The 20,314-nt window shown below is 43.1% G+C and overlaps 12 non-coding genes across 12 annotated transcripts; all 12 read left to right on the forward strand.

The window, feature by feature from the left end:
- Positions 1–328: 328 nt before the first annotated feature.
- On the forward strand, positions 329–401 carry trnaf-gaa (transfer RNA phenylalanine (anticodon GAA)). Its single transcript has one exon. It is a non-coding gene; the product is annotated as a tRNA-Phe (tRNA).
- A 600-nt stretch (positions 402–1,001) lies between these two features.
- Positions 1,002–1,074, forward strand: trnaf-gaa (transfer RNA phenylalanine (anticodon GAA)). Its single transcript has one exon. It is a non-coding gene; the product is annotated as a tRNA-Phe (tRNA).
- Positions 1,075–2,098: 1,024 nt separating this feature from the next.
- Positions 2,099–2,171, forward strand: trnaf-gaa (transfer RNA phenylalanine (anticodon GAA)). Its single transcript has one exon. It is a non-coding gene; the product is annotated as a tRNA-Phe (tRNA).
- A 603-nt stretch (positions 2,172–2,774) lies between these two features.
- On the forward strand, positions 2,775–2,847 carry trnaf-gaa (transfer RNA phenylalanine (anticodon GAA)). The gene has a single exon. It is a non-coding gene; the product is annotated as a tRNA-Phe (tRNA).
- Positions 2,848–3,448: 601 nt separating this feature from the next.
- Positions 3,449–3,521, forward strand: trnaf-gaa (transfer RNA phenylalanine (anticodon GAA)). Its single transcript has one exon. It is a non-coding gene; the product is annotated as a tRNA-Phe (tRNA).
- A 1,030-nt stretch (positions 3,522–4,551) lies between these two features.
- Positions 4,552–4,624, forward strand: trnaf-gaa (transfer RNA phenylalanine (anticodon GAA)). The gene has a single exon. It is a non-coding gene; the product is annotated as a tRNA-Phe (tRNA).
- A 601-nt stretch (positions 4,625–5,225) lies between these two features.
- trnaf-gaa (transfer RNA phenylalanine (anticodon GAA)) lies at positions 5,226–5,298 on the forward strand. The gene has a single exon. It is a non-coding gene; the product is annotated as a tRNA-Phe (tRNA).
- Positions 5,299–6,328: 1,030 nt separating this feature from the next.
- trnaf-gaa (transfer RNA phenylalanine (anticodon GAA)) lies at positions 6,329–6,401 on the forward strand. The gene has a single exon. It is a non-coding gene; the product is annotated as a tRNA-Phe (tRNA).
- A 1,031-nt stretch (positions 6,402–7,432) lies between these two features.
- Positions 7,433–7,505, forward strand: trnaf-gaa (transfer RNA phenylalanine (anticodon GAA)). The gene has a single exon. It is a non-coding gene; the product is annotated as a tRNA-Phe (tRNA).
- A 601-nt stretch (positions 7,506–8,106) lies between these two features.
- trnaf-gaa (transfer RNA phenylalanine (anticodon GAA)) lies at positions 8,107–8,179 on the forward strand. The gene has a single exon. It is a non-coding gene; the product is annotated as a tRNA-Phe (tRNA).
- A 2,136-nt stretch (positions 8,180–10,315) lies between these two features.
- Positions 10,316–10,388, forward strand: trnaf-gaa (transfer RNA phenylalanine (anticodon GAA)). The gene has a single exon. It is a non-coding gene; the product is annotated as a tRNA-Phe (tRNA).
- A 9,517-nt stretch (positions 10,389–19,905) lies between these two features.
- On the forward strand, positions 19,906–19,978 carry trnaf-gaa (transfer RNA phenylalanine (anticodon GAA)). Its single transcript has one exon. It is a non-coding gene; the product is annotated as a tRNA-Phe (tRNA).
- Positions 19,979–20,314: the final 336 nt, after the last annotated feature.

Genomic DNA, 20,314 nt, shown 5'->3' on the forward strand with positions numbered 1-20,314 from the left:
TACCTCAGGGATGCAAAGAATTTGAGCTAATTCCCCAGCCGTTTGGAATTTCCTCAAGAAGCAACCAAGAGGGTCCAGTCTTGTCAGTCTATGCTGTTGGTTGATTTGTTAGTTTAGGCGCCAGCACTTGCAGAGGTTCGGTGCATATCAACAATTGCACCCAATATCTAGTGGAAGGTTAGCTCAGTTGGTTAGAGTGTGGTGCAAATAATGCCAAGGTTATGGGTTCGATCCCCATATTGGCAATTATGTACATTTTGAGTGTCAAAATTATGAATCACATGCATGTGAATTGTCAAGGGTGCTACAGAATCAAGTTGAGTGAATTGCCGAAATAGCTCAGTTGGGAGAGCGTTAGACTGAAGATCTAAAGGTCCCTGGTTCGATCCCTGGTTTCGGCATCTGTATGTGTTCTTTCTTTATGCTTTGGCTTCAAGGAAACTATCCACAGCTTTGTTTGTGGGCCTCAATGGTATGTGCTACGCTGCTCCTCTGAAAGTAAGTAATGTCTTGCTTTTTCATCTGACATTTTGACATCAGTGTTACAGGAAAGTTGCTTGTCATTGTTACATGACAGTAGGTTGTCGTAAGACAAGGCTGCATGAAGTGTGAACTGGAGTTTCTTGGATCCATAAAATAATGTGCTTTTGGAGAATGCAGGCATCGATCCAACTACCTCAGGGATGCAAAGAATTTGAGCTAATTCCCCAGCCGTTTGGAATTTCCTCAAGAAGCAACCAAGAGGGTCCAGTCTTGTCAGTCTATGCTGTTGGTTGATTTGTTAGTTTAGGCGCCAGCACTTGCAGAGGTTCGGTGCATATCAACAATTGCACCCAATATCTAGTGGAAGGTTAGCTCAGTTGGTTAGAGTGTGGTGCAAATAATGCCAAGGTTATGGGTTCGATCCCCATATTGGCAATTATGTACATTTTGAGTGTCAAAATTATGAATCACATGCATGTGAATTGTCAAGGGTGCTACAGAATCAAGTTGAGTGAATTGCCGAAATAGCTCAGTTGGGAGAGCGTTAGACTGAAGATCTAAAGGTCCCTGGTTCGATCCCTGGTTTCGGCATCTGTATGTGTTCTTTCTTTATGCTCTGGCTTCAAGGAAACTATCCACAGCTTTGTTTGTGGGCCTCAATGGTGTGTGCTACTCTGCTCTTCTGAAAGAAAGTAATCTCTTGCTTTTATATCTGACATTTTGACATCAGTGTTACAGGAAAGTTGCTTGTCATTGTTACATGACAGTAGGTTGTCGTAAGACAAGGCTGCATGAAGTGTGAACTGGAGCTTTCTTGGACCCACAAAAAAAATTGTTTTGGGGGAATGCGGGAATCGATCCCACTACCTATAGCATGCTAAGCAAAAACAATACCAATTGAACAAATTCCCCAGCTGTTTGGAATTGACACAAGGAGCAACCAAGAGTGTCCAGTCTTGTCAGGCTATGCTGTTGGTGGACTTGTTAGTTTGCGCTCCAGCACTTGCAGATGCACGGTGCATCTCAACAATTGTGCTCTGTAACCAGCAGCCGGTTAGCTCAGTTGGTTAGAGTGTGTGATACGCTGCTCTCTGAAAGTAAGTAATGTCTTGCTTTGTCATCTGACATTGTGACATGAGAGTTGCTTGTCATTTTTACATGACAGTTTCATGTCATTGTTTACATGACAGTAGGTTGTCGTAAGACAAGGCTGCATGAAGTGTGAACTGGAGTTTTCTTGGATCCATAAAATAATGTGCTTTTGGAGAATGCAGGCATCGATCCAACTACCTCAGGGATGCAAAGAATTTGAGCTAATTCCCCAGCCGTTTGGAATTTCCTCAAGAAGCAACCAAGAGGGTCCAGTCTTGTCAGTCTATGCTGTTGGTTGATTTGTTAGTTTAGGCGCCAGCACTTGCAGAGGTTCGGTGCATATCAACAATTGCACCCAATATCTAGTGGACGGTTAGCTCAGTTGGTTAGAGAGTGGTACAAATAACGCCAAGGTTATGGGTTCGATCCCCATACTGGCAATTATGTACATTTTGAGTGTCAAAATTATGAGTCACATGCATGTGAATTGTCAAGGGTGCCACAGAATTAAGTTGAGTGAATTGCCGAAATAGCTCAGTTGGGAGAGCGTTAGACTGAAGATCTAAAGGTCCCTGGTTCGATCCCTGGTTTCGGCATCTGTATATGTGTTCTTTCTTTATGCTTTGGCTTCAAGGAAACTATCCACAGCTTTGTTTGTGGGCCTCAATGGTATGTGCTACGCTGCTCCTCTGAAAGTAAGTAATGTCTTGCTTTTTCATCTGACATTTTGACATCAGTGTTACAGGAAAGTTGCTTGTCATTGTTACATGACAGTAGGTTGTCGTAAGACAAGGCTGCATGAAGTGTGAACTGGAGTTTTCTTGGATCCATAAAATAATGTGCTTTTGGAGAATGCAGGCATCGATCCAACTACCTCAGGGATGCAAAGAATTTGAGCTAATTCCCCAGCCGTTTGGAATTTCCTCAAGAAGCAACCAAGAGGGTCCAGTCTTGTCAGTCTATGCTGTTGGTTGATTTGTTAGTTTAGGCGCCAGCACTTGCAGAGGTTCGGTGCATATCAACAATTGCACCCAATATCTAGTGGAAGGTTAGCTCAGTTGGTTAGAGTGTGGTGCAAATAATGCCAAGGTTATGGGTTCGATCCCCATATTGGCAATTATGTACATTTTGAGTGTCAAAATTATGAATCACATGCATGTGAATTGTCAAGGGTGCTACAGAATCAAGTTGAGTGAATTGCCGAAATAGCTCAGTTGGGAGAGCGTTAGACTGAAGATCTAAAGGTCCCTGGTTCGATCCCTGGTTTCGGCATCTGTATGTGTTCTTTCTTTATGCTTTGGCTTCAAGGAAACTATCCACAGCTTTGTTTGTGGGCCTCAATGGTATGTGCTACGCTGCTCCTCTGAAAGTAAGTAATGTCTTGCTTTTTCATCTGACATTTTGACATCAGTGTTACAGGAAAGTTGCTTGTCATTGTTACATGACAGTAGGTTGTCGTAAGACAAGGCTGCATGAAGTGTGAACTGGAGTTTTCTTGGATCCATAAAATAATGTGCTTTTGGAGAATGCAGGCATCGATCCAACTACCTCAGGGATGCAAAGAATTTGAGCTAATTCCCCAGCCGTTTGGAATTTCCTCAAGAAGCAACCAAGAGGGTCCAGTCTTGTCAGTCTATGCTGTTGGTTGATTTGTTAGTTTAGGCGCCAGCACTTGCAGAGGTTCGGTGCATATCAACAATTGCACCCAATATCTAGTGGAAGGTTAGCTCAGTTGGTTAGAGTGTGGTGCAAATAATGCCAAGGTTATGGGTTCGATCCCCATATTGGCAATTATGTACATTTTGAGTGTCAAAATTATGAATCACATGCATGTGAATTGTCAAGGGTGCTACAGAATCAAGTTGAGTGAATTGCCGAAATAGCTCAGTTGGGAGAGCGTTAGACTGAAGATCTAAAGGTCCCTGGTTCGATCCCTGGTTTCGGCATCTGTATGTGTTCTTTCTTTATGCTCTGGCTTCAAGGAAACTATCCACAGCTTTGTTTGTGGGCCTCAATGGTGTGTGCTACTCTGCTCTTCTGAAAGAAAGTAATCTCTTGCTTTTATATCTGACATTTTGACATCAGTGTTACAGGAAAGTTGCTTGTCATTGTTACATGACAGTAGGTTGTCGTAAGACAAGGCTGCATGAAGTGTGAACTGGAGCTTTCTTGGACCCACAAAAAAAATTGTTTTGGGGGAATGCGGGAATCGATCCCACTACCTATAGCATGCTAAGCAAAAACAATACCAATTGATCAAATTTCCCAGCTGTTTGAAATTGCCAAAAGGAGCAACCAAGAGTGTCCAGTCTTGTCAGGCTATGCTGTTGGTGGACTTGTTAGTTTGCGCTCCAGCACTTGCAGAGGCTCATCTCAACAATTGTGCTCTGTAGCCAGCGGCCGGTTAGCTCAGTTGGTTAGAGTGTGTGATACGCTGCTCTCTGAAAGTTAGTAATGTCTTGCTTTGTCATCTGACATTGTGACATCAGTGTTACATGAGAGTTGCTTGTCATTTTTACATGACAGTTTCATGTCATTGTTTACATGACAGTAGGTTGTCGTAAGACAAGGCTGCATGAAGTGTGAACTGGAGTTTTCTTGGATCCATAAAATAATGTGCTTTTGGAGAATGCAGGCATCGATCCAACTACCTCAGGGATGCAAAGAATTTGAGCTAATTCCCCAGCCGTTTGGAATTTCCTCAAGAAGCAACCAAGAGGGTCCAGTCTTGTCAGTCTATGCTGTTGGTTGATTTGTTAGTTTAGGCGCCAGCACTTGCAGAGGTTCGGTGCATATCAACAATTGCAAACAATAGCTAGTGAAAGGTTAGCTCAGTTGGTTAGAGTGTGGTGCAAATAATGCCAAGGTTATGGGTTCGATCCCCATACTGGCAATTATGTACATTTTGAGTGTCAAAATTATGAGTCACATGCATGTGAATTGTCAAGGGTGCCACAGAATTAAGTTGAGTGAATTGCCGAAATAGCTCAGTTGGGAGAGCGTTAGACTGAAGATCTAAAGGTCCCTGGTTCGATCCCTGGTTTCGGCATCTGTATGTGTTCTTTCTTTATGCTTTGGCTTCAAGGAAACTATCCACAGCTTTGTTTGTGGGCCTCAATGGTATGTGCTACGCTGCTCCTCTGAAAGTAAGTAATGTCTTGCTTTTTCATCTGACATTTTGACATCAGTGTTACAGGAAAGTTGCTTGTCATTGTTACATGACAGTAGGTTGTCGTAAGACAAGGCTGCATGAAGTGTGAACTGGAGTTTTCTTGGATCCATAAAATAATGTGCTTTTGGAGAATGCAGGCATCGATCCAACTACCTCAGGGATGCAAAGAATTTGAGCTAATTCCCCAGCCGTTTGGAATTTCCTCAAGAAGCAACCAAGAGGGTCCAGTCTTGTCAGTCTATGCTGTTGGTTGATTTGTTAGTTTAGGCGCCAGCACTTGCAGAGGTTCGGTGCATATCAACAATTGCACCCAATATCTAGTGGAAGGTTAGCTCAGTTGGTTAGAGTGTGGTGCAAATAATGCCAAGGTTATGGGTTCGATCCCCATATTGGCAATTATGTACATTTTGAGTGTCAAAATTATGAATCACATGCATGTGAATTGTCAAGGGTGCTACAGAATCAAGTTGAGTGAATTGCCGAAATAGCTCAGTTGGGAGAGCGTTAGACTGAAGATCTAAAGGTCCCTGGTTCGATCCCTGGTTTCGGCATCTGTATGTGTTCTTTCTTTATGCTTTGGCTTCAAGGAAACTATGCACAGCTTTGTTTGTGGGCCTCAATGGTGTGTGCTACGCTGCTCTTCTGAAAGAAAGTAATGTCTTGCTTTTATATCTGACATTTTGACATCGGTGTTACAGGAAAGTTGCTTGTCATTGTTACATGACAGTAGGTTGTCGTAAGACAAGGCTGCATGAAGTGTGAACTGGAGCTTTCTTGGACCCACAAAAAAAATTGTTTTGGGGGAATGCGGGAATCGATCCCACTACCTATAGCATGCTAAGCAAAAACAATACCAATTGATCAAATTTCCCAGCTGTTTGAAATTGCCACAAGGAGCAACCAAGAGTGTCCAGTCTTGTCAGGCTATGCTGTTGGTGGACTTGTTAGTTTGCGCTCCAGCACTTGCAGAGGCTCATCTCAACAATTGTGCTCTGTAGCCAGCGGACGGTTAGCTCAGTTGGTTAGAGTGTGTGATACGCTGCTCTCTGAAAGTAAGTAATGTCTTGCTCTGTCATCTGACATTGTGACATCAGTGTTACATGAGAGTTGCTTGTCATTTTTACATGACAGTTTCATGTCATTGTTTACATGACAGTAGGTTGTCGTAAGACAAGGCTGCATGAAGTGTGAACTGGAGTTTTCTTGGATCCATAAAATAATGTGCTTTTGGAGAATGCAGGCATCGATCCAACTACCTCAGGGATGCAAAGAATTTGAGCTAATTCCCCAGCCGTTTGGAATTTCCTCAAGAAGCAACCAAGAGGGTCCAGTCTTGTCAGTCTATGCTGTTGGTTGATTTGTTAGTTTAGGCGCCAGCACTTGCAGAGGTTCGGTGCATATCAACAATTGCACCCAATATCTAGTGGAAGGTTAGCTCAGTTGGTTAGAGTGTGGTGCAAATAATGCCAAGGTTATGGGTTCGATCCCCATACTGGCAATTATGTACATTTTGAGTGTCAAAATTATGAGTCACATGCATGTGAATTGTCAAGGGTGCCACAGAATTAAGTTGAGTGAATTGCCGAAATAGCTCAGTTGGGAGAGCGTTAGACTGAAGATCTAAAGGTCCCTGGTTCGATCCCTGGTTTTGGCATCTGTATGTGTTCTTTCTTTATGCTCTTGGCTTCAAGGAAACTATCCACAGCTTTGTTTGTGGGCCTCAATGGTGTGTGCTACGCTGCTCTTCTCAAAGAAAGTAATGTCTTGCTTTTATATCTGACATTTTGACATCGGTGTTACAGGAAAGTTGCTTGTCATTGTTACATGACAGTAGGTTGTCGTAAGACAAGGCTGCATGAAGTGTGAACTGGAGCTTTCTTGGACCCACAAAAAAAATTGTTTTGGGGGAATGCGGGAATCGATCCCACTACCTATAGCATGCTAAGCAAAAACAATACCAATTGATCAAATTTCCCAGCTGTTTGAAATTGCCACAAGGAGCAACCAAGAGTGTCCAGTCTTGTCAGGCTATGCTGTTGGTGGACTTGTTAGTTTGCGCTCCAGCACTTGCAGAGGCTCATCTCAACAATTGTGCTCTGTAGCCAGCGGACGGTTAGCTCAGTTGGTTAGAGTGTGTGATACGCTGCTCTCTGAAAGTAGTAATGTCTTGCTCTGTCATCTGACATTGTGACATCAGTGTTACATGAGAGTTGCTTTGTCATTTTTACATGACAGTTTCATGTCATTGTTTACATGACAGTAGGTTGTCGTAAGACAAGGCTGCATGAAGTGTGAACTGGAGTTTTCTTGGATCCATAAAATAATGTGCTTTTGGAGAATGCAGGCATCGATCCAACTACCTCAGGGATGCAAAGAATTTGAGCTAATTCCCCAGCCGTTTGGAATTTCCTCAAGAAGCAACCAAGAGGGTCCAGTCTTGTCAGTCTATGCTGTTGGTTGATTTGTTAGTTTAGGCGCCAGCACTTGCAGAGGTTCGGTGCATATCAACAATTGCACCCAATATCTAGTGGAAGGTTAGCTCAGTTGGTTAGAGTGTGGTGCAAATAATGCCAAGGTTATGGGTTCGATCCCCATACTGGCAATTATGTACATTTTGAGTGTCAAAATTATGAGTCACATGCATGTGAATTGTCAAGGGTGCCACAGAATTAAGTTGAGTGAATTGCCGAAATAGCTCAGTTGGGAGAGCGTTAGACTGAAGATCTAAAGGTCCCTGGTTCGATCCCTGGTTTCGGCATCTGTATGTGTTCTTTCTTTATGCTTTGGCTTCAAGGAAACTATCCACAGCTTTGTTTGTGGGCCTCAATGGTATGTGCTACGCTGCTCCTCTGAAAGTAAGTAATGTCTTGCTTTTTCATCTGACATTTTGACATCAGTGTTACAGGAAAGTTGCTTGTCATTGTTACATGACAGTAGGTTGTCGTAAGACAAGGCTGCATGAAGTGTGAACTGGAGTTTTCTTGGATCCATAAAATAATGTGCTTTTGGAGAATGCAGGCATCGATCCAACTACCTCAGGGATGCAAAGAATTTGAGCTAATTCCCCAGCCGTTTGGAATTTCCTCAAGAAGCAACCAAGAGGGTCCAGTCTTGTCAGTCTATGCTGTTGGTTGATTTGTTAGTTTAGGCGCCAGCACTTGCAGAGGTTCGGTGCATATCAACAATTGCACCCAATATCTAGTGGAAGGTTAGCTCAGTTGGTTAGAGTGTGGTGCAAATAATGCCAAGGTTATGGGTTCGATCCCCATACTGGCAATTATGTACATTTTGAGTGTCAAAATTATGAATCACATGCATGTGAATTGTCAAGGGTGCTACAGAATCAAGTTGAGTGAATTGCCGAAATAGCTCAGTTGGGAGAGCGTTAGACTGAAGATCTAAAGGTCCCTGGTTCGATCCCTGGTTTCGGCATCTGTATGTGTTCTTTCTTATGCTCTGGCTTCAAGGAAACTATCCACAGCTTTGTTTGTGGGCCTCAATGGTGTGTGCTACGCTGCTCCTCTGAAAGTAAGTAATGTCTTGCTTTTTCATCTGACATTTTGACATCAGTGTTACAGGAAAGTTGCTTGTCATTGTTACATGACAGTAGGTTGTCGTAGGACAAGGCTGCATGAAGTGTGAACTGGAGCTTTCTTGGATCCACAAAAAAAATTGTTTTGGGGAATGCGGGAACCGATCCCACTACCTATAGCATGCTAAGCAAAAACAATACCAATTGATCAAATTCCCCAGCTGTTTGGAATTGCCACAAGGAGCAACCAAGAGTGTCCAGTCTTGTCAGGCTATGCTGTTGGTGGACTTGTTAGTTTGCGCTCCAGCACTTGCAGAGGCCGGTGCATCTCAACAATTGTGCTCTGTAGCCAGCGGCCGGTTAGCTCAGTTGGTTAGAGTGTGTGATACGCTGCTCTCTGAAAGTAAGTAATGTCTTGCTTGTCATCTGACATTGTGACATCAGTGTACATGAGAGTTGCTTGTCATTTTTACATGACAGTTTCATGTCATTGTTTACATGACAGTAGGTTGTCGTAAGACAAGGCTGCATGAAGTGTGAACTGGAGTTTTCTTGGATCCATAAAATAATGTGCTTTTGGAGAATGCAGGCATCGATCCAACTACCTCAGGGATGCAAAGAATTTGAGCTAATTCCCCAGCCGTTTGGAATTTCCTCAAGAAGCAACCAAGAGGGTCCAGTCTTGTCAGTCTATGCTGTTGGTTGATTTGTTAGTTTAGGCGCCAGCACTTGCAGAGGTTCGGTGCATATCAACAATTGCACCCAATATCTAGTGGAAGGTTAGCTCAGTTGGTTAGAGTGTGGTGCAAATAATGCCAAGGTTTTTGGTTCGATCCCCATACTAGCAATTATGTACATTTTGAGTGTCAAAATTATGAATCACATGCATGTGAATTGTCAAGGGTGCCACAGAATTAAGTTAAGTGAATTGCTGAAATAGTTCAGTTGGGAGAGAGTTAGACTGAAGATCTAAAGGTCCCTGGTTCGATCCCTGGTCTCGGCATCTGTATGTGTTCTTTCTTTATGCTCTGGCTTCAAGGAAACTATCCACAGCTTTGTTTGTGGGCCTCAATGGTGTGTGCTACGCTGCTCTTCTGAAAGTAAGTAATGTCTTGCTTTTTCATCTGACATTTTGACATCAGTGTTACAGGAAAGTTGCTTGTCATTGTTACATGACAGTAGGTTGTCGTAGGACAAGGCTGCATGAAGTGTGAACTGGAGCTTTCTTGGATCCACAAAAAAATGTGTTTTGGGGAATGCGGGCACCGATCCCACTACCTATAGCATGCTAAGCAAACACAATAACAATTGAACAAATTCCCCAGCTGTTTGGAATTGCCACAAGGAGCAACCAAGAGTGTCCAGTCTTGTCAGGCTATGCTGTTGGTGGACTTGTTAGTTTGCGCTCCAGCACTTGCAGATGCACGGTGCATCTCAACAATTGTGCTCTGTAGACAGCAGCCGGTTAGCTCAGTTGGTTAGAGTGTGTGATACGCTGCTCTCTGAAGGTACTTAATGTCTTGATTTGTCATCTGACATTGTGACATCAGTGTTACATGAGAGTTGCTTGTCATTTTTACATGACAGTTTCATGTCATTGTTTACATGACAGTAGGTTGTCGTAAGACAAGGCTGCATGAAGTGTGAACTGGAGTTTTCTTGGATCCATAAAATAATGTGCTTTTGGAGAATGCAGGCATCGATCCAACTACCTCAGGGATGCAAAGAATTTGAGCTAATTCCCCAGCCGTTTGGAATTTCCTCAAGAAGCAACCAAGAGGGTCCACTCTTGTCAGTCTATGCTGTTGGTAATTTGTTAGTTTAGGCGCCAGCACTTGCAGAGGTTCGGTGCATATCAACAATTGCACCCAATATCTAGTGGAAGGTTAGCTCAGTTGGTTAGAGTGTGGTGCAAATAATGCCAAGGTTATGGGTTCGATCCCCATTTTGGCAATTATGTACATTTTGAGTGTCAAAATTATGAATCACATGCATGTGAATTGTCAAGGGTGCTACAGAATCAAGTTGAGTGAATTGCCGAAATAGCTCAGTTGGGAGAGCGTTAGACTGAAGATCTAAAGGTCCCTGGTTCGATCCCTGGTTTCGGCATCTGTATGTGTTCTTTCTTTATGCTTTGGCTTCAAGGAAACTATCCACAGCTTTGTTTGTGGGCCTCAATGGTGTGTGCTACGCTGCTCTTCTGAAAGAAAGTAATCTCTTGCTTTTATATCTGACATTTTGACATCAGTGTTACAGGAAAGTTGCTTGTCATTGTTACATGACAGTAGGTTGTCGTAAGACAAGGCTGCATGAAGTGTGAACTGGAGCTTTCTTGGACCCACAAAAAAAATTGTTTTGGGGGAATGCGGGAATCGATCCCACTACCTATAGCATGCTAAGCAAAAACAATACCAATTGATCAAATTTCCCAGCTGTTTGAAATTGCCAAAAGGAGCAACCAAGAGTGTCCAGTCTTGTCAGGCTATGCTGTTGGTGGACTTGTTAGTTTGCGCTCCAGCACTTGCAGAGGCTCATCTCAACAATTGTGCTCTGTAGCCAGCGGCCGGTTAGCTCAGTTGGTTAGAGTGTGTGATACGCTACTCTCTGAAAGTTAGTAATGTCTTGCTTTGTCATCTGACATTGTGACATCAGTGTTACATGAGAGTTGCTTGTCATTTTTACATGACAGTTTCATGTCATTGTTTACATGACAGTAGGTTGTCGTAAGACAAGGCTGCATGAAGTGTGAACTGGAGTTTTCTTGGATCCATAAAATAATGTGCTTTTGGAGAATGCAGGCATCGATCCAACTACCTCAGGGATGCAAAGAATTTGAGCTAATTCCCCAGCCGTTTGGAATTTCCTCAAAAAGCAACCAAGAGGGTCCAGTCTTGGTTGATTTGTTAGTTTAGGCGCCAGCACTTGCAGAGGTTCGGTGCATATCAACAATTGCACCCAATATCTAGTGGAAGGTTAGCTCATTTGGTTAGAGTGTGGTGCAAATAATGCCAAGGTTATGGGTTCGATCCCCATACTGGCAATTATGTACATTTTGAGTGTCAAAATTATGAGTCACATACATGTAAATTGTCAAGGGTGCCACAGAATTAAGTTGAGTGAATTGCCGAAATAGTTCAGTTGGGAGAGCGTTAGACTGAAGATCTAAAGGTCCCTGGTTCGATTCCTGGTTTCGTCATCTGTATGTGTTCTTTCTTTATGCTCTGGCTTCAAGGAAACTATCCACAGCTTTGTTTGCGGGCCTCAATGGTGTGTGCTACGCTGCTCCTCTGAAAGTAAGTAATGTCTTGCTTTTTCATCTGACATTTTGACATCAGTGTTACAGGAAAGTTGCTTGTCATTGTTACATGACAGTAGGTTGTTGTAAGACAAGGCTGCATGAAGTGTGAACTGGAGCTTTCTTGGATCCACAAAAAAAAATATTTTTGGGGAATGCGGGCATCGATCCCACTACCTATAGCATGCTAAGCAAACACAATACCAATTGATCAAATTTCCCAGCTGTTTGAAATTGCCACAAGGAGCACCCAAGAGTGTCCATTCTTGTCAGGCTATGCTGTTGGTGGACTTGTTAGTTTGCGCTCCAGCACTTGCAGAGGCTCGGTGCATCTCAACAATTGTGCTCTGTAGCCAGCGGCCGGTTAGCTCATTTGGTTAGAGTGTGTGATACGCTGCTCTCTGAAAGTAAGTAATGTCTTGCTTTGTCATCTGACATTGTGACATCAGTGTTACATGAGAGTTGCTTGTCATTGTTACATGACAGTTTCATGTCATTGTTTACATGACAGTAGGTTGTCGTAAGACAAGGCTGCATGAAGTGTGAACTGGAGTTTTCTTGGATCCATAAAACAATGTGCTTTTGGAGAATGCAGGCATCGATCCCACTACCTCAGGGATGCAAAGAATTTGAGCTAATTCCCCAGGCGTTTGGAATTTCCTCAAGAAGCAACCAAGAGGATCCAGTCTTGTCAGGCTATGCTGTTGGTTGATTTGTTAGTTTAGGCACCAGCACTTGCAGAGGTTCGGTGCATATCAACAATTGCACCCAATAGCTAGTTGACGGTTAGCTCAGTTGATTAGAGAGTGGTGCAAATAACGCTAAGGTTATGGGTTCAATCCCCATACTGGCAATTATGTACATTTTGAGTGTCAAAATTATGAGTCACATGCATGTGAATTGTCAAGAGTGCCACAGAATTAATTTGAGTGAATTGCTGAAATAGCTCAGTTGGGAGAGTGTTAGACTGAAGATCTAAAGGTCCCTGGTTCGATCCCTGGTTTCGGCATCTGTACGTGTTCTTTCTTTATGCTCTTGCTTCAAGGAAACTATCTACAGCTTTGTTTGTGGGCCTCAATGGTGTGTGCTACGCTGCTCCTCTGAAAGTAAGTAATGTCTTGCTTTTTCATCTGACATTTTGACATCAGTGTTACAGGAAAGTTGCTTGTCATTGTTACATGACAGTAGGTTGTTGTAAGACAAGGCTGCATGAAGTATGAACTGGAGCTTTCTTGGATCCACAAAAAAAATTGTTTTTGGGGAATGCGGGCACCGATCCCACTACCTATAGCATGCTAAGCAAACACAATACCAATTGAACAAATTCCCCAGCTGTTTGGAATTGCCACAAGGAGCAACCAAGAGTGTCCAGTCTTGTCAGGCTATGCTGTTGGTGGACTTGTTAGTTTGCGCTCCAGCACTTGCAGAGGCTCGGTGCATCTCAACAATTGTGCTCTGTAGCCAGCGGCCGGTTAGCTCAGTTGGTTAGAGTGTGTGATACGCTGCTATCTGAAAGTTAGTAATGTCTTGCTTTGTCATCTGACATTGTGACATCAGTGTTACATGAGAGTTGCTTGTCATTTTTACATGACAGTTTCATGTCATTGTTTACATGACAGTAGGTTGTCGTAAGACAAGGCTGCATGAAGTGTGAACTGGAGTTTTCTTGGATCCATAAAATAATGTGCTTTTGGAGAATGCAGGCATCGATCCAACTACCTCAGGGATGCAAAGAATTTGAGCTAATTCCCCAGCCGTTTGGAATTTCCTCAAGAAGCAACCAAGAGGGTCCAGTCTTGTCAGTCTATGCTGTTGGTTGATTTGTTAGTTTAGGCGCCAGCACTTGCAGAGGTTCGGTGCATATCAACAATTACACCCAATATCTAGTGGAAGGTTAGCTCAGTTGGTTAGAGTGTGGTGCAAATAATGCCAAGGTTATGGGTTCGATCCCCATACTGGCAATTATGTACATTTTGAGTGTCAAAATTATGAGTCACATGCATGTGAATTGTCAAGGGTGCCACAGAATTAAGTTGAGTGAATTGCCGAAATAGCTCAGTTTGGAGAGCGTTAGACTGAAGATCTAAAGGTCCCTTGTTCGATCCCTGGTTTCGGCATCTGTATGTGTTCTTTCTTTATGCTTTGGCTTCAAGGAAACTATCCACAGCTTTGTTTGTGGGCCTCAATGGTATGTGCTACGCTGCTCCTCGGAAAGTAAGTAATGTCTTGCTTTTTCATCTGACATTTTGACATCAGTGTTACAGGAAAGTTGCTTGTCATTGTTACATGACAGTAGGTTGTCGTAAGACAAGGCTGCATGAAGTGTGAACTGGAGTATTCTTGGATCCATAAAATAATGTGCTTTTGTAGAATGCAGGCATCGATCCAACTACCTCAGGGATGCAAAGAATTTGAGCTAATTCCCCAGCCATTTGGAATTTCCTCAAGAAGCAACCAAGAGGGTCCAGTCTTGTCAGTCTATGCTGTTGGTTGATTTGTTAGTTTAGGCGCCAGCACTTGCAGAGGTTCGGTGCATATCAACAATTGCACCCAATATCTAGTGGAAGGTTAGCTCAGTTGGTTAGAGTGTGGTGCAAATAATGTCAAGGTTTTTGGTTCGATCCCCATACTAGCAATTATGTACATTTTGAGTGTCAAAATTATGAATCACATGCATGTGAATTGTCAAGGGTGCCACAGAATTAAGTTGAGTGAATTGCCGAAATAGTTCAGTTGGGAGAGCGTTAGACTGAAGATCTAAAGGTCCCTGGTTCGATTCCTGGTTTCGTCATCTGTATGTGTTCTTTCTTTATGCTCTGGCTTCAAGGAAACTATCCACAGCTTTGTTTGCGGGCCTCAATGGTGTGTGCTACGCTGCTCCTCTGAAAGTAAGTAATGTCTTGCTTTTTCATCTGACATTTTGACATCAGTGTTACAGGAAAGTTGCTTGTCATTGTTACATGACAGTAGGTTGTTGTAAGACAAGGCTGCATGAAGTGTGAACTGGAGCTTTCTTGGATCCACAAAAAAAAATATTTTTGGGGAATGCGGGCATCGATCCCACTACCTATAGCATGCTAAGCAAACACAATACCAATTGATCAAATTTCCCAGCTGTTTGAAATTGCCACAAGGAGCACCCAAGAGTGTCCATTCTTGTCAGGCTATGCTGTTGGTGGACTTGTTAGTTTGCGCTCCAGCACTTGCAGAGGCTCGGTGCATCTCAACAATTGTGCTCTGTAGCCAGCGGCCGGTTAGCTCATTTGGTTAGAGTGTGTGATACGCTGCTCTCTGAAAGTAAGTAATGTCTTGCTTTGTCATCTGACATTGTGACATCAGTGTTACATGAGAGTTGCTTGTCATTGTTACATGACAGTTTCATGTCATTGTTTACATGACAGTAGGTTGTCGTAAGACAAGGCTGCATGAAGTGTGAACTGGAGTTTTCTTGGATCCATAAAACAATGTGCTTTTGGAGAATGCAGGCATCGATCCCACTACCTCAGGGATGCAAAGAATTTGAGCTAATTCCCCAGGCGTTTGGAATTTCCTCAAGAAGCAACCAAGAGGATCCAGTCTTGTCAGGCTATGCTGTTGGTTGATTTGTTAGTTTAGGCACCAGCACTTGCAGAGGTTCGGTGCATATCAACAATTGCACCCAATAGCTAGTTGACGGTTAGCTCAGTTGATTAGAGAGTGGTGCAAATAACGCTAAGGTTATGGGTTCAATCCCCATACTGGCAATTATGTACATTTTGAGTGTCAAAATTATGAGTCACATGCATGTGAATTGTCAAGAGTGCCACAGAATTAATTTGAGTGAATTGCTGAAATAGCTCAGTTGGGAGAGTGTTAGACTGAAGATCTAAAGGTCCCTGGTTCGATCCCTGGTTTCGGCATCTGTACGTGTTCTTTCTTTATGCTCTTGCTTCAAGGAAACTATCTACAGCTTTGTTTGTGGGCCTCAATGGTGTGTGCTACGCTGCTCCTCTGAAAGTAAGTAATGTCTTGCTTTTTCATCTGACATTTTGACATCAGTGTTACAGGAAAGTTGCTTGTCATTGTTACATGACAGTAGGTTGTTGTAAGACAAGGCTGCATGAAGTATGAACTGGAGCTTTCTTGGATCCACAAAAAAAATTGTTTTTGGGGAATGCGGGCACCGATCCCACTACCTATAGCATGCTAAGCAAACACAATACCAATTGAACAAATTCCCCAGCTGTTTGGAATTGCCACAAGGAGCAACCAAGAGTGTCCAGTCTTGTCAGGCTATGCTGTTGGTGGACTTGTTAGTTTGCGCTCCAGCACTTGCAGAGGCTCGGTGCATCTCAACAATTGTGCTCTGTAGCCAGCGGCCGGTTAGCTCAGTTGGTTAGAGTGTGTGATACGCTGCTATCTGAAAGTTAGTAATGTCTTGCTTTGTCATCTGACATTGTGACATCAGTGTTACATGAGAGTTGCTTGTCATTTTTACATGACAGTTTCATGTCATTGTTTACATGACAGTAGGTTGTCGTAAGACAAGGCTGCATGAAGTGTGAACTGGAGTTTTCTTGGATCCATAAAATAATGTGCTTTTGGAGAATGCAGGCATCGATCCAACTACCTCAGGGATGCAAAGAATTTGAGCTAATTCCCCAGCCGTTTGGAATTTCCTCAAGAAGCAACCAAGAGGGTCCAGTCTTGTCAGTCTATGCTGTTGGTTGATTTGTTAGTTTAGGCGCCAGCACTTGCAGAGGTTCGGTGCATATCAACAATTACACCCAATATCTAGTGGAAGGTTAGCTCAGTTGGTTAGAGTGTGGTGCAAATAATGCCAAGGTTATGGGTTCGATCCCCATACTGGCAATTATGTACATTTTGAGTGTCAAAATTATGAGTCACATGCATGTGAATTGTCAAGGGTGCCACAGAATTAAGTTGAGTGAATTGCCGAAATAGCTCAGTTTGGAGAGCGTTAGACTGAAGATCTAAAGGTCCCTTGTTCGATCCCTGGTTTCGGCATCTGTATGTGTTCTTTCTTTATGCTTTGGCTTCAAGGAAACTATCCACAGCTTTGTTTGTGGGCCTCAATGGTATGTGCTACGCTGCTCCTCGGAAAGTAAGTAATGTCTTGCTTTTTCATCTGACATTTTGACATCAGTGTTACAGGAAAGTTGCTTGTCATTGTTACATGACAGTAGGTTGTCGTAAGACAAGGCTGCATGAAGTGTGAACTGGAGTATTCTTGGATCCATAAAATAATGTGCTTTTGTAGAATGCAGGCATCGATCCAACTACCTCAGGGATGCAAAGAATTTGAGCTAATTCCCCAGCCATTTGGAATTTCCTCAAGAAGCAACCAAGAGGGTCCAGTCTTGTCAGTCTATGCTGTTGGTTGATTTGTTAGTTTAGGCGCCAGCACTTGCAGAGGTTCGGTGCATATCAACAATTGCACCCAATATCTAGTGGAAGGTTAGCTCAGTTGGTTAGAGTGTGGTGCAAATAATGTCAAGGTTTTTGGTTCGATCCCCATACTAGCAATTATGTACATTTTGAGTGTCAAAATTATGAATCACATGCATGTGAATTGTCAAGGGTGCCACAGAATTAAGTTAAGTGAATTGCAGAAATAGTTCAGTTGGGAGAGAGTTAGACTGAAGATCTAAAGGTCCCTGGTTCGATCCCTGGTCTCGGCATCTGTATGTGTTCTTTCTTTATGCTCTGGCTTCAAGGAAACTATCCACAGCTTTGTTTGTGGGCCTCAATGGTGTGTGCTACGCTGCTCTTCTGAAAGTAAGTAATGTCTTGCTTTTTCATCTGACATTTTGACATCAGTGTTACAGGAAAGTTGCTTGTCATTGTTACATGACAGTAGGTTGTCGTAGGACAAGGCTGCATGAAGTGTGAACTGGAGCTTTCTTGGATCCACAAAAAAATGTGTTTTTGGGGAATGCGGGCACCGATCCCACTACCTATAGCATGCTAAGCAAACACAATAACAATTGAACAAATTCCCCAGCTGTTTGGAATTGCCACAAGGAGCAACCAAGAGTGTCCAGTCTTGTCAGGCTATGCTGTTGGTGGACTTGTTAGTTTGCGCTCCAGCACTTGCAGATGTACGGTGCATCTCAACAATTGTGCTCTGTAGCCAGCAGCCGGTTAGCTCAGTTGGTTAGAGTGTGTGATACGCTGCTCTCTGAAAGTAAGTAATGTCTTGCTTTGTCATCTGACATTGTGACATCAGTGTTACATGAGAGTTGCTTGTCATTTTTACATGACAGTTTCATGTCATTGTTTACATGACAGTAGGTTGTCGTAAGACAAGGCTGCATGAAGTGTGAACTGGAGTTTTCTTGGATCCATAAAATAATGTGCTTTTGGAGAATGCAGGCATCGATCCAACTACCTCAGGGATGCAAAGAATTTGAGCTAATTCCCCAGCCGTTTGGAATTTCCTCAAGAAGCAACCAAGAGGGTCCAGTCTTGTCAGTCTATGCTGTTGGTTGATTTGTTAGTTTAGGCGCCAGCACTTGCAGAGGTTCGGTGCATATCAACAATTGCACCCAATAGCTAGTTAAAGGTTAGCTCAGTTGGTTAGAGTGTGGTGCAAATAATGCCAAGGTTATGGGTTCGATCCCCATACTGGCAATTATGTACATTTTGAGTGTCAAAATTATGAGTCACATGCATGTGAATTGTCAAGGGTGCCACAGAATTAAGTTGAGTGAATTGCCGAAATAGCTCAGTTGGGAGAGCGTTAGACTGAAGATCTAAAGGTCCCTGGTTTGATCCCTGGTTTCGGCATCTGTATGTGTTCTTTCTTTATGCTTTGGCTTCAAGGAAACTATCCACAGCTTTGTTTGTGGGCCTCAATGGTATGTGCTACGCTGCTCCTCGGAAAGTCAGTAATGTCTTGCTTTTTCATCTGACATTTTGACATCAGTGTTACAGGAAAGTTGCTTGTCATTGTTACATGACAGTAGGTTGTCGTAGGACAAGGCTGCATGAAGTGTGAACTGGAGCTTTCTTGGATCCACAAAAAAATGTGTTTTTGGGGAATGCGGGCACCGATCCCACTACCTATAGCATGCTAAGCAAACACAATAACAATTGAACAAATTCCCCAGCTGTTTGGAATTGCCACAAGGAGCAACCAAGAGTGTCCAGTCTTGTCAGGCTATGCTGTTGGTGGACTTGTTAGTTTGCGCTCCAGCACTTGCAGATGTACGGTGCATCTCAACAATTGTGCTCTTGTCGTAAGACAAGGCTGCATGAAGTGTGAACTGGAGTTTTCTTGGATCCATAAAATAATGTGCTTTTGGAGAATGCAGGCATCGATCCAACTACCTCAGGGATGCAAAGAATTTGAGCTAATTCCCCAGCCGTTTGGAATTTCCTCAAGAAGCAACCAAGAGGGTCCAGTCTTGTCAGTCTATGCTGTTGGTTGATTTGTTAGTTTAGGCGCCAGCACTTGCAGAGGTTCGGTGCATATCAACAATTGCACCCAATATCTAGTGGAAGGTTAGCTCAGTTGGTTAGAGTGTGGTGCAAATAATGCCAATGTTATGGGTTCGATCCCCATACTGGCAATTATGTACATTTTGAGTGTCAAAATTATGAGTCACATGCATGTGAATTGTCAAGGGTGCCACAGAATTAAGTTGAGTGATTTGCTGAAATAGCTCAGTTGGGAGAGCGTTAGACTGAAGATCTAAAAGTCCCTTGTTCGATCCCTGGTTTTGGCATCTGTATGTGTTCTTTCTTTATGCTTTGGCTTCAAGGAAACTATCCACAGCTTTGTTTGTGGGCCTCAATGGTATGTGCTACGCTGCTCCTCTGAAAGTAAGTAATGTCTTGCTTTTTCATCTGACATTTTGACATCAGTTTTACAGGAAAGTTGCTTGTCATTGTTACATGACAGTAGGTTGTCGTAAGACAAGGCTGCATGAAGTGTGAACTGGAGTTTTCTTGGATCCATAAAATAATGTGCTTTTGGAGAATGCAGGCATCGATCCAACTACCTCAGGGATGCAAAGAATTTGAGCTAATTCCCCAGCCGTTTGGAATTTCCTCAAGAAGCAACCAAGAGGGTCCAGTCTTGTCAGTCTATGCTGTTGGTTGATTTGTTAGTTTAGGCGCCAGCACTTGCAGAGGTTCGGTGCATATCAACAATTGCACCCAATATCTAGTGGAAGGATAGCTCAGTTGGTTAGAGTGTGGTGCAAATAATGCCAAGGTTATGGGTTCGATCCCCATATTGGCAATTATGTACATTTTGAGTGTCAAAATTATGAATCACATGCATGTGTATTGTCAAGGGTGCTACAGAATCAAGTTGAGTGAATTGCCGAAATAGCTCAGTTGGGAGAGCGTTAGACTGAAGATCTAAAGGTCCCTGGTTCGATCCCTGGTTTCGGCATCTGTATGTGTTCTTTCTTTATGCTCTGGCTTCAAGGAAACTATCCACAGCTTTGTTTGTGGGCCTCAATGGTGTGTGCTACGCTGCTCTTCTGAAAGTAAGTAATGTCTTGCTTTTTCATCTGACATTTTGACATCAGTGTTACAGGAAAGTTGCTTGTCATTGTTACATGACAGTAGGTTGTCGTAGGACAAGGCTGCATGAAGTGTGAACTGGAGCTTTCTTGGATCCACAAAAAAATGTGTTTTTGGGGAATGCGGGCACCGATCCCACTACCTATAGCATGCTAAGCAAACACAATAACAATTGAACAAATTCCCCAGCTGTTTGGAATTG

This window comes from Oncorhynchus kisutch, unplaced genomic scaffold (assembly GCF_002021735.2).
Source record: "Oncorhynchus kisutch isolate 150728-3 unplaced genomic scaffold, Okis_V2 scaffold731, whole genome shotgun sequence".
Lineage (NCBI taxonomy): Eukaryota > Metazoa > Chordata > Actinopteri > Salmoniformes > Salmonidae > Oncorhynchus > Oncorhynchus kisutch.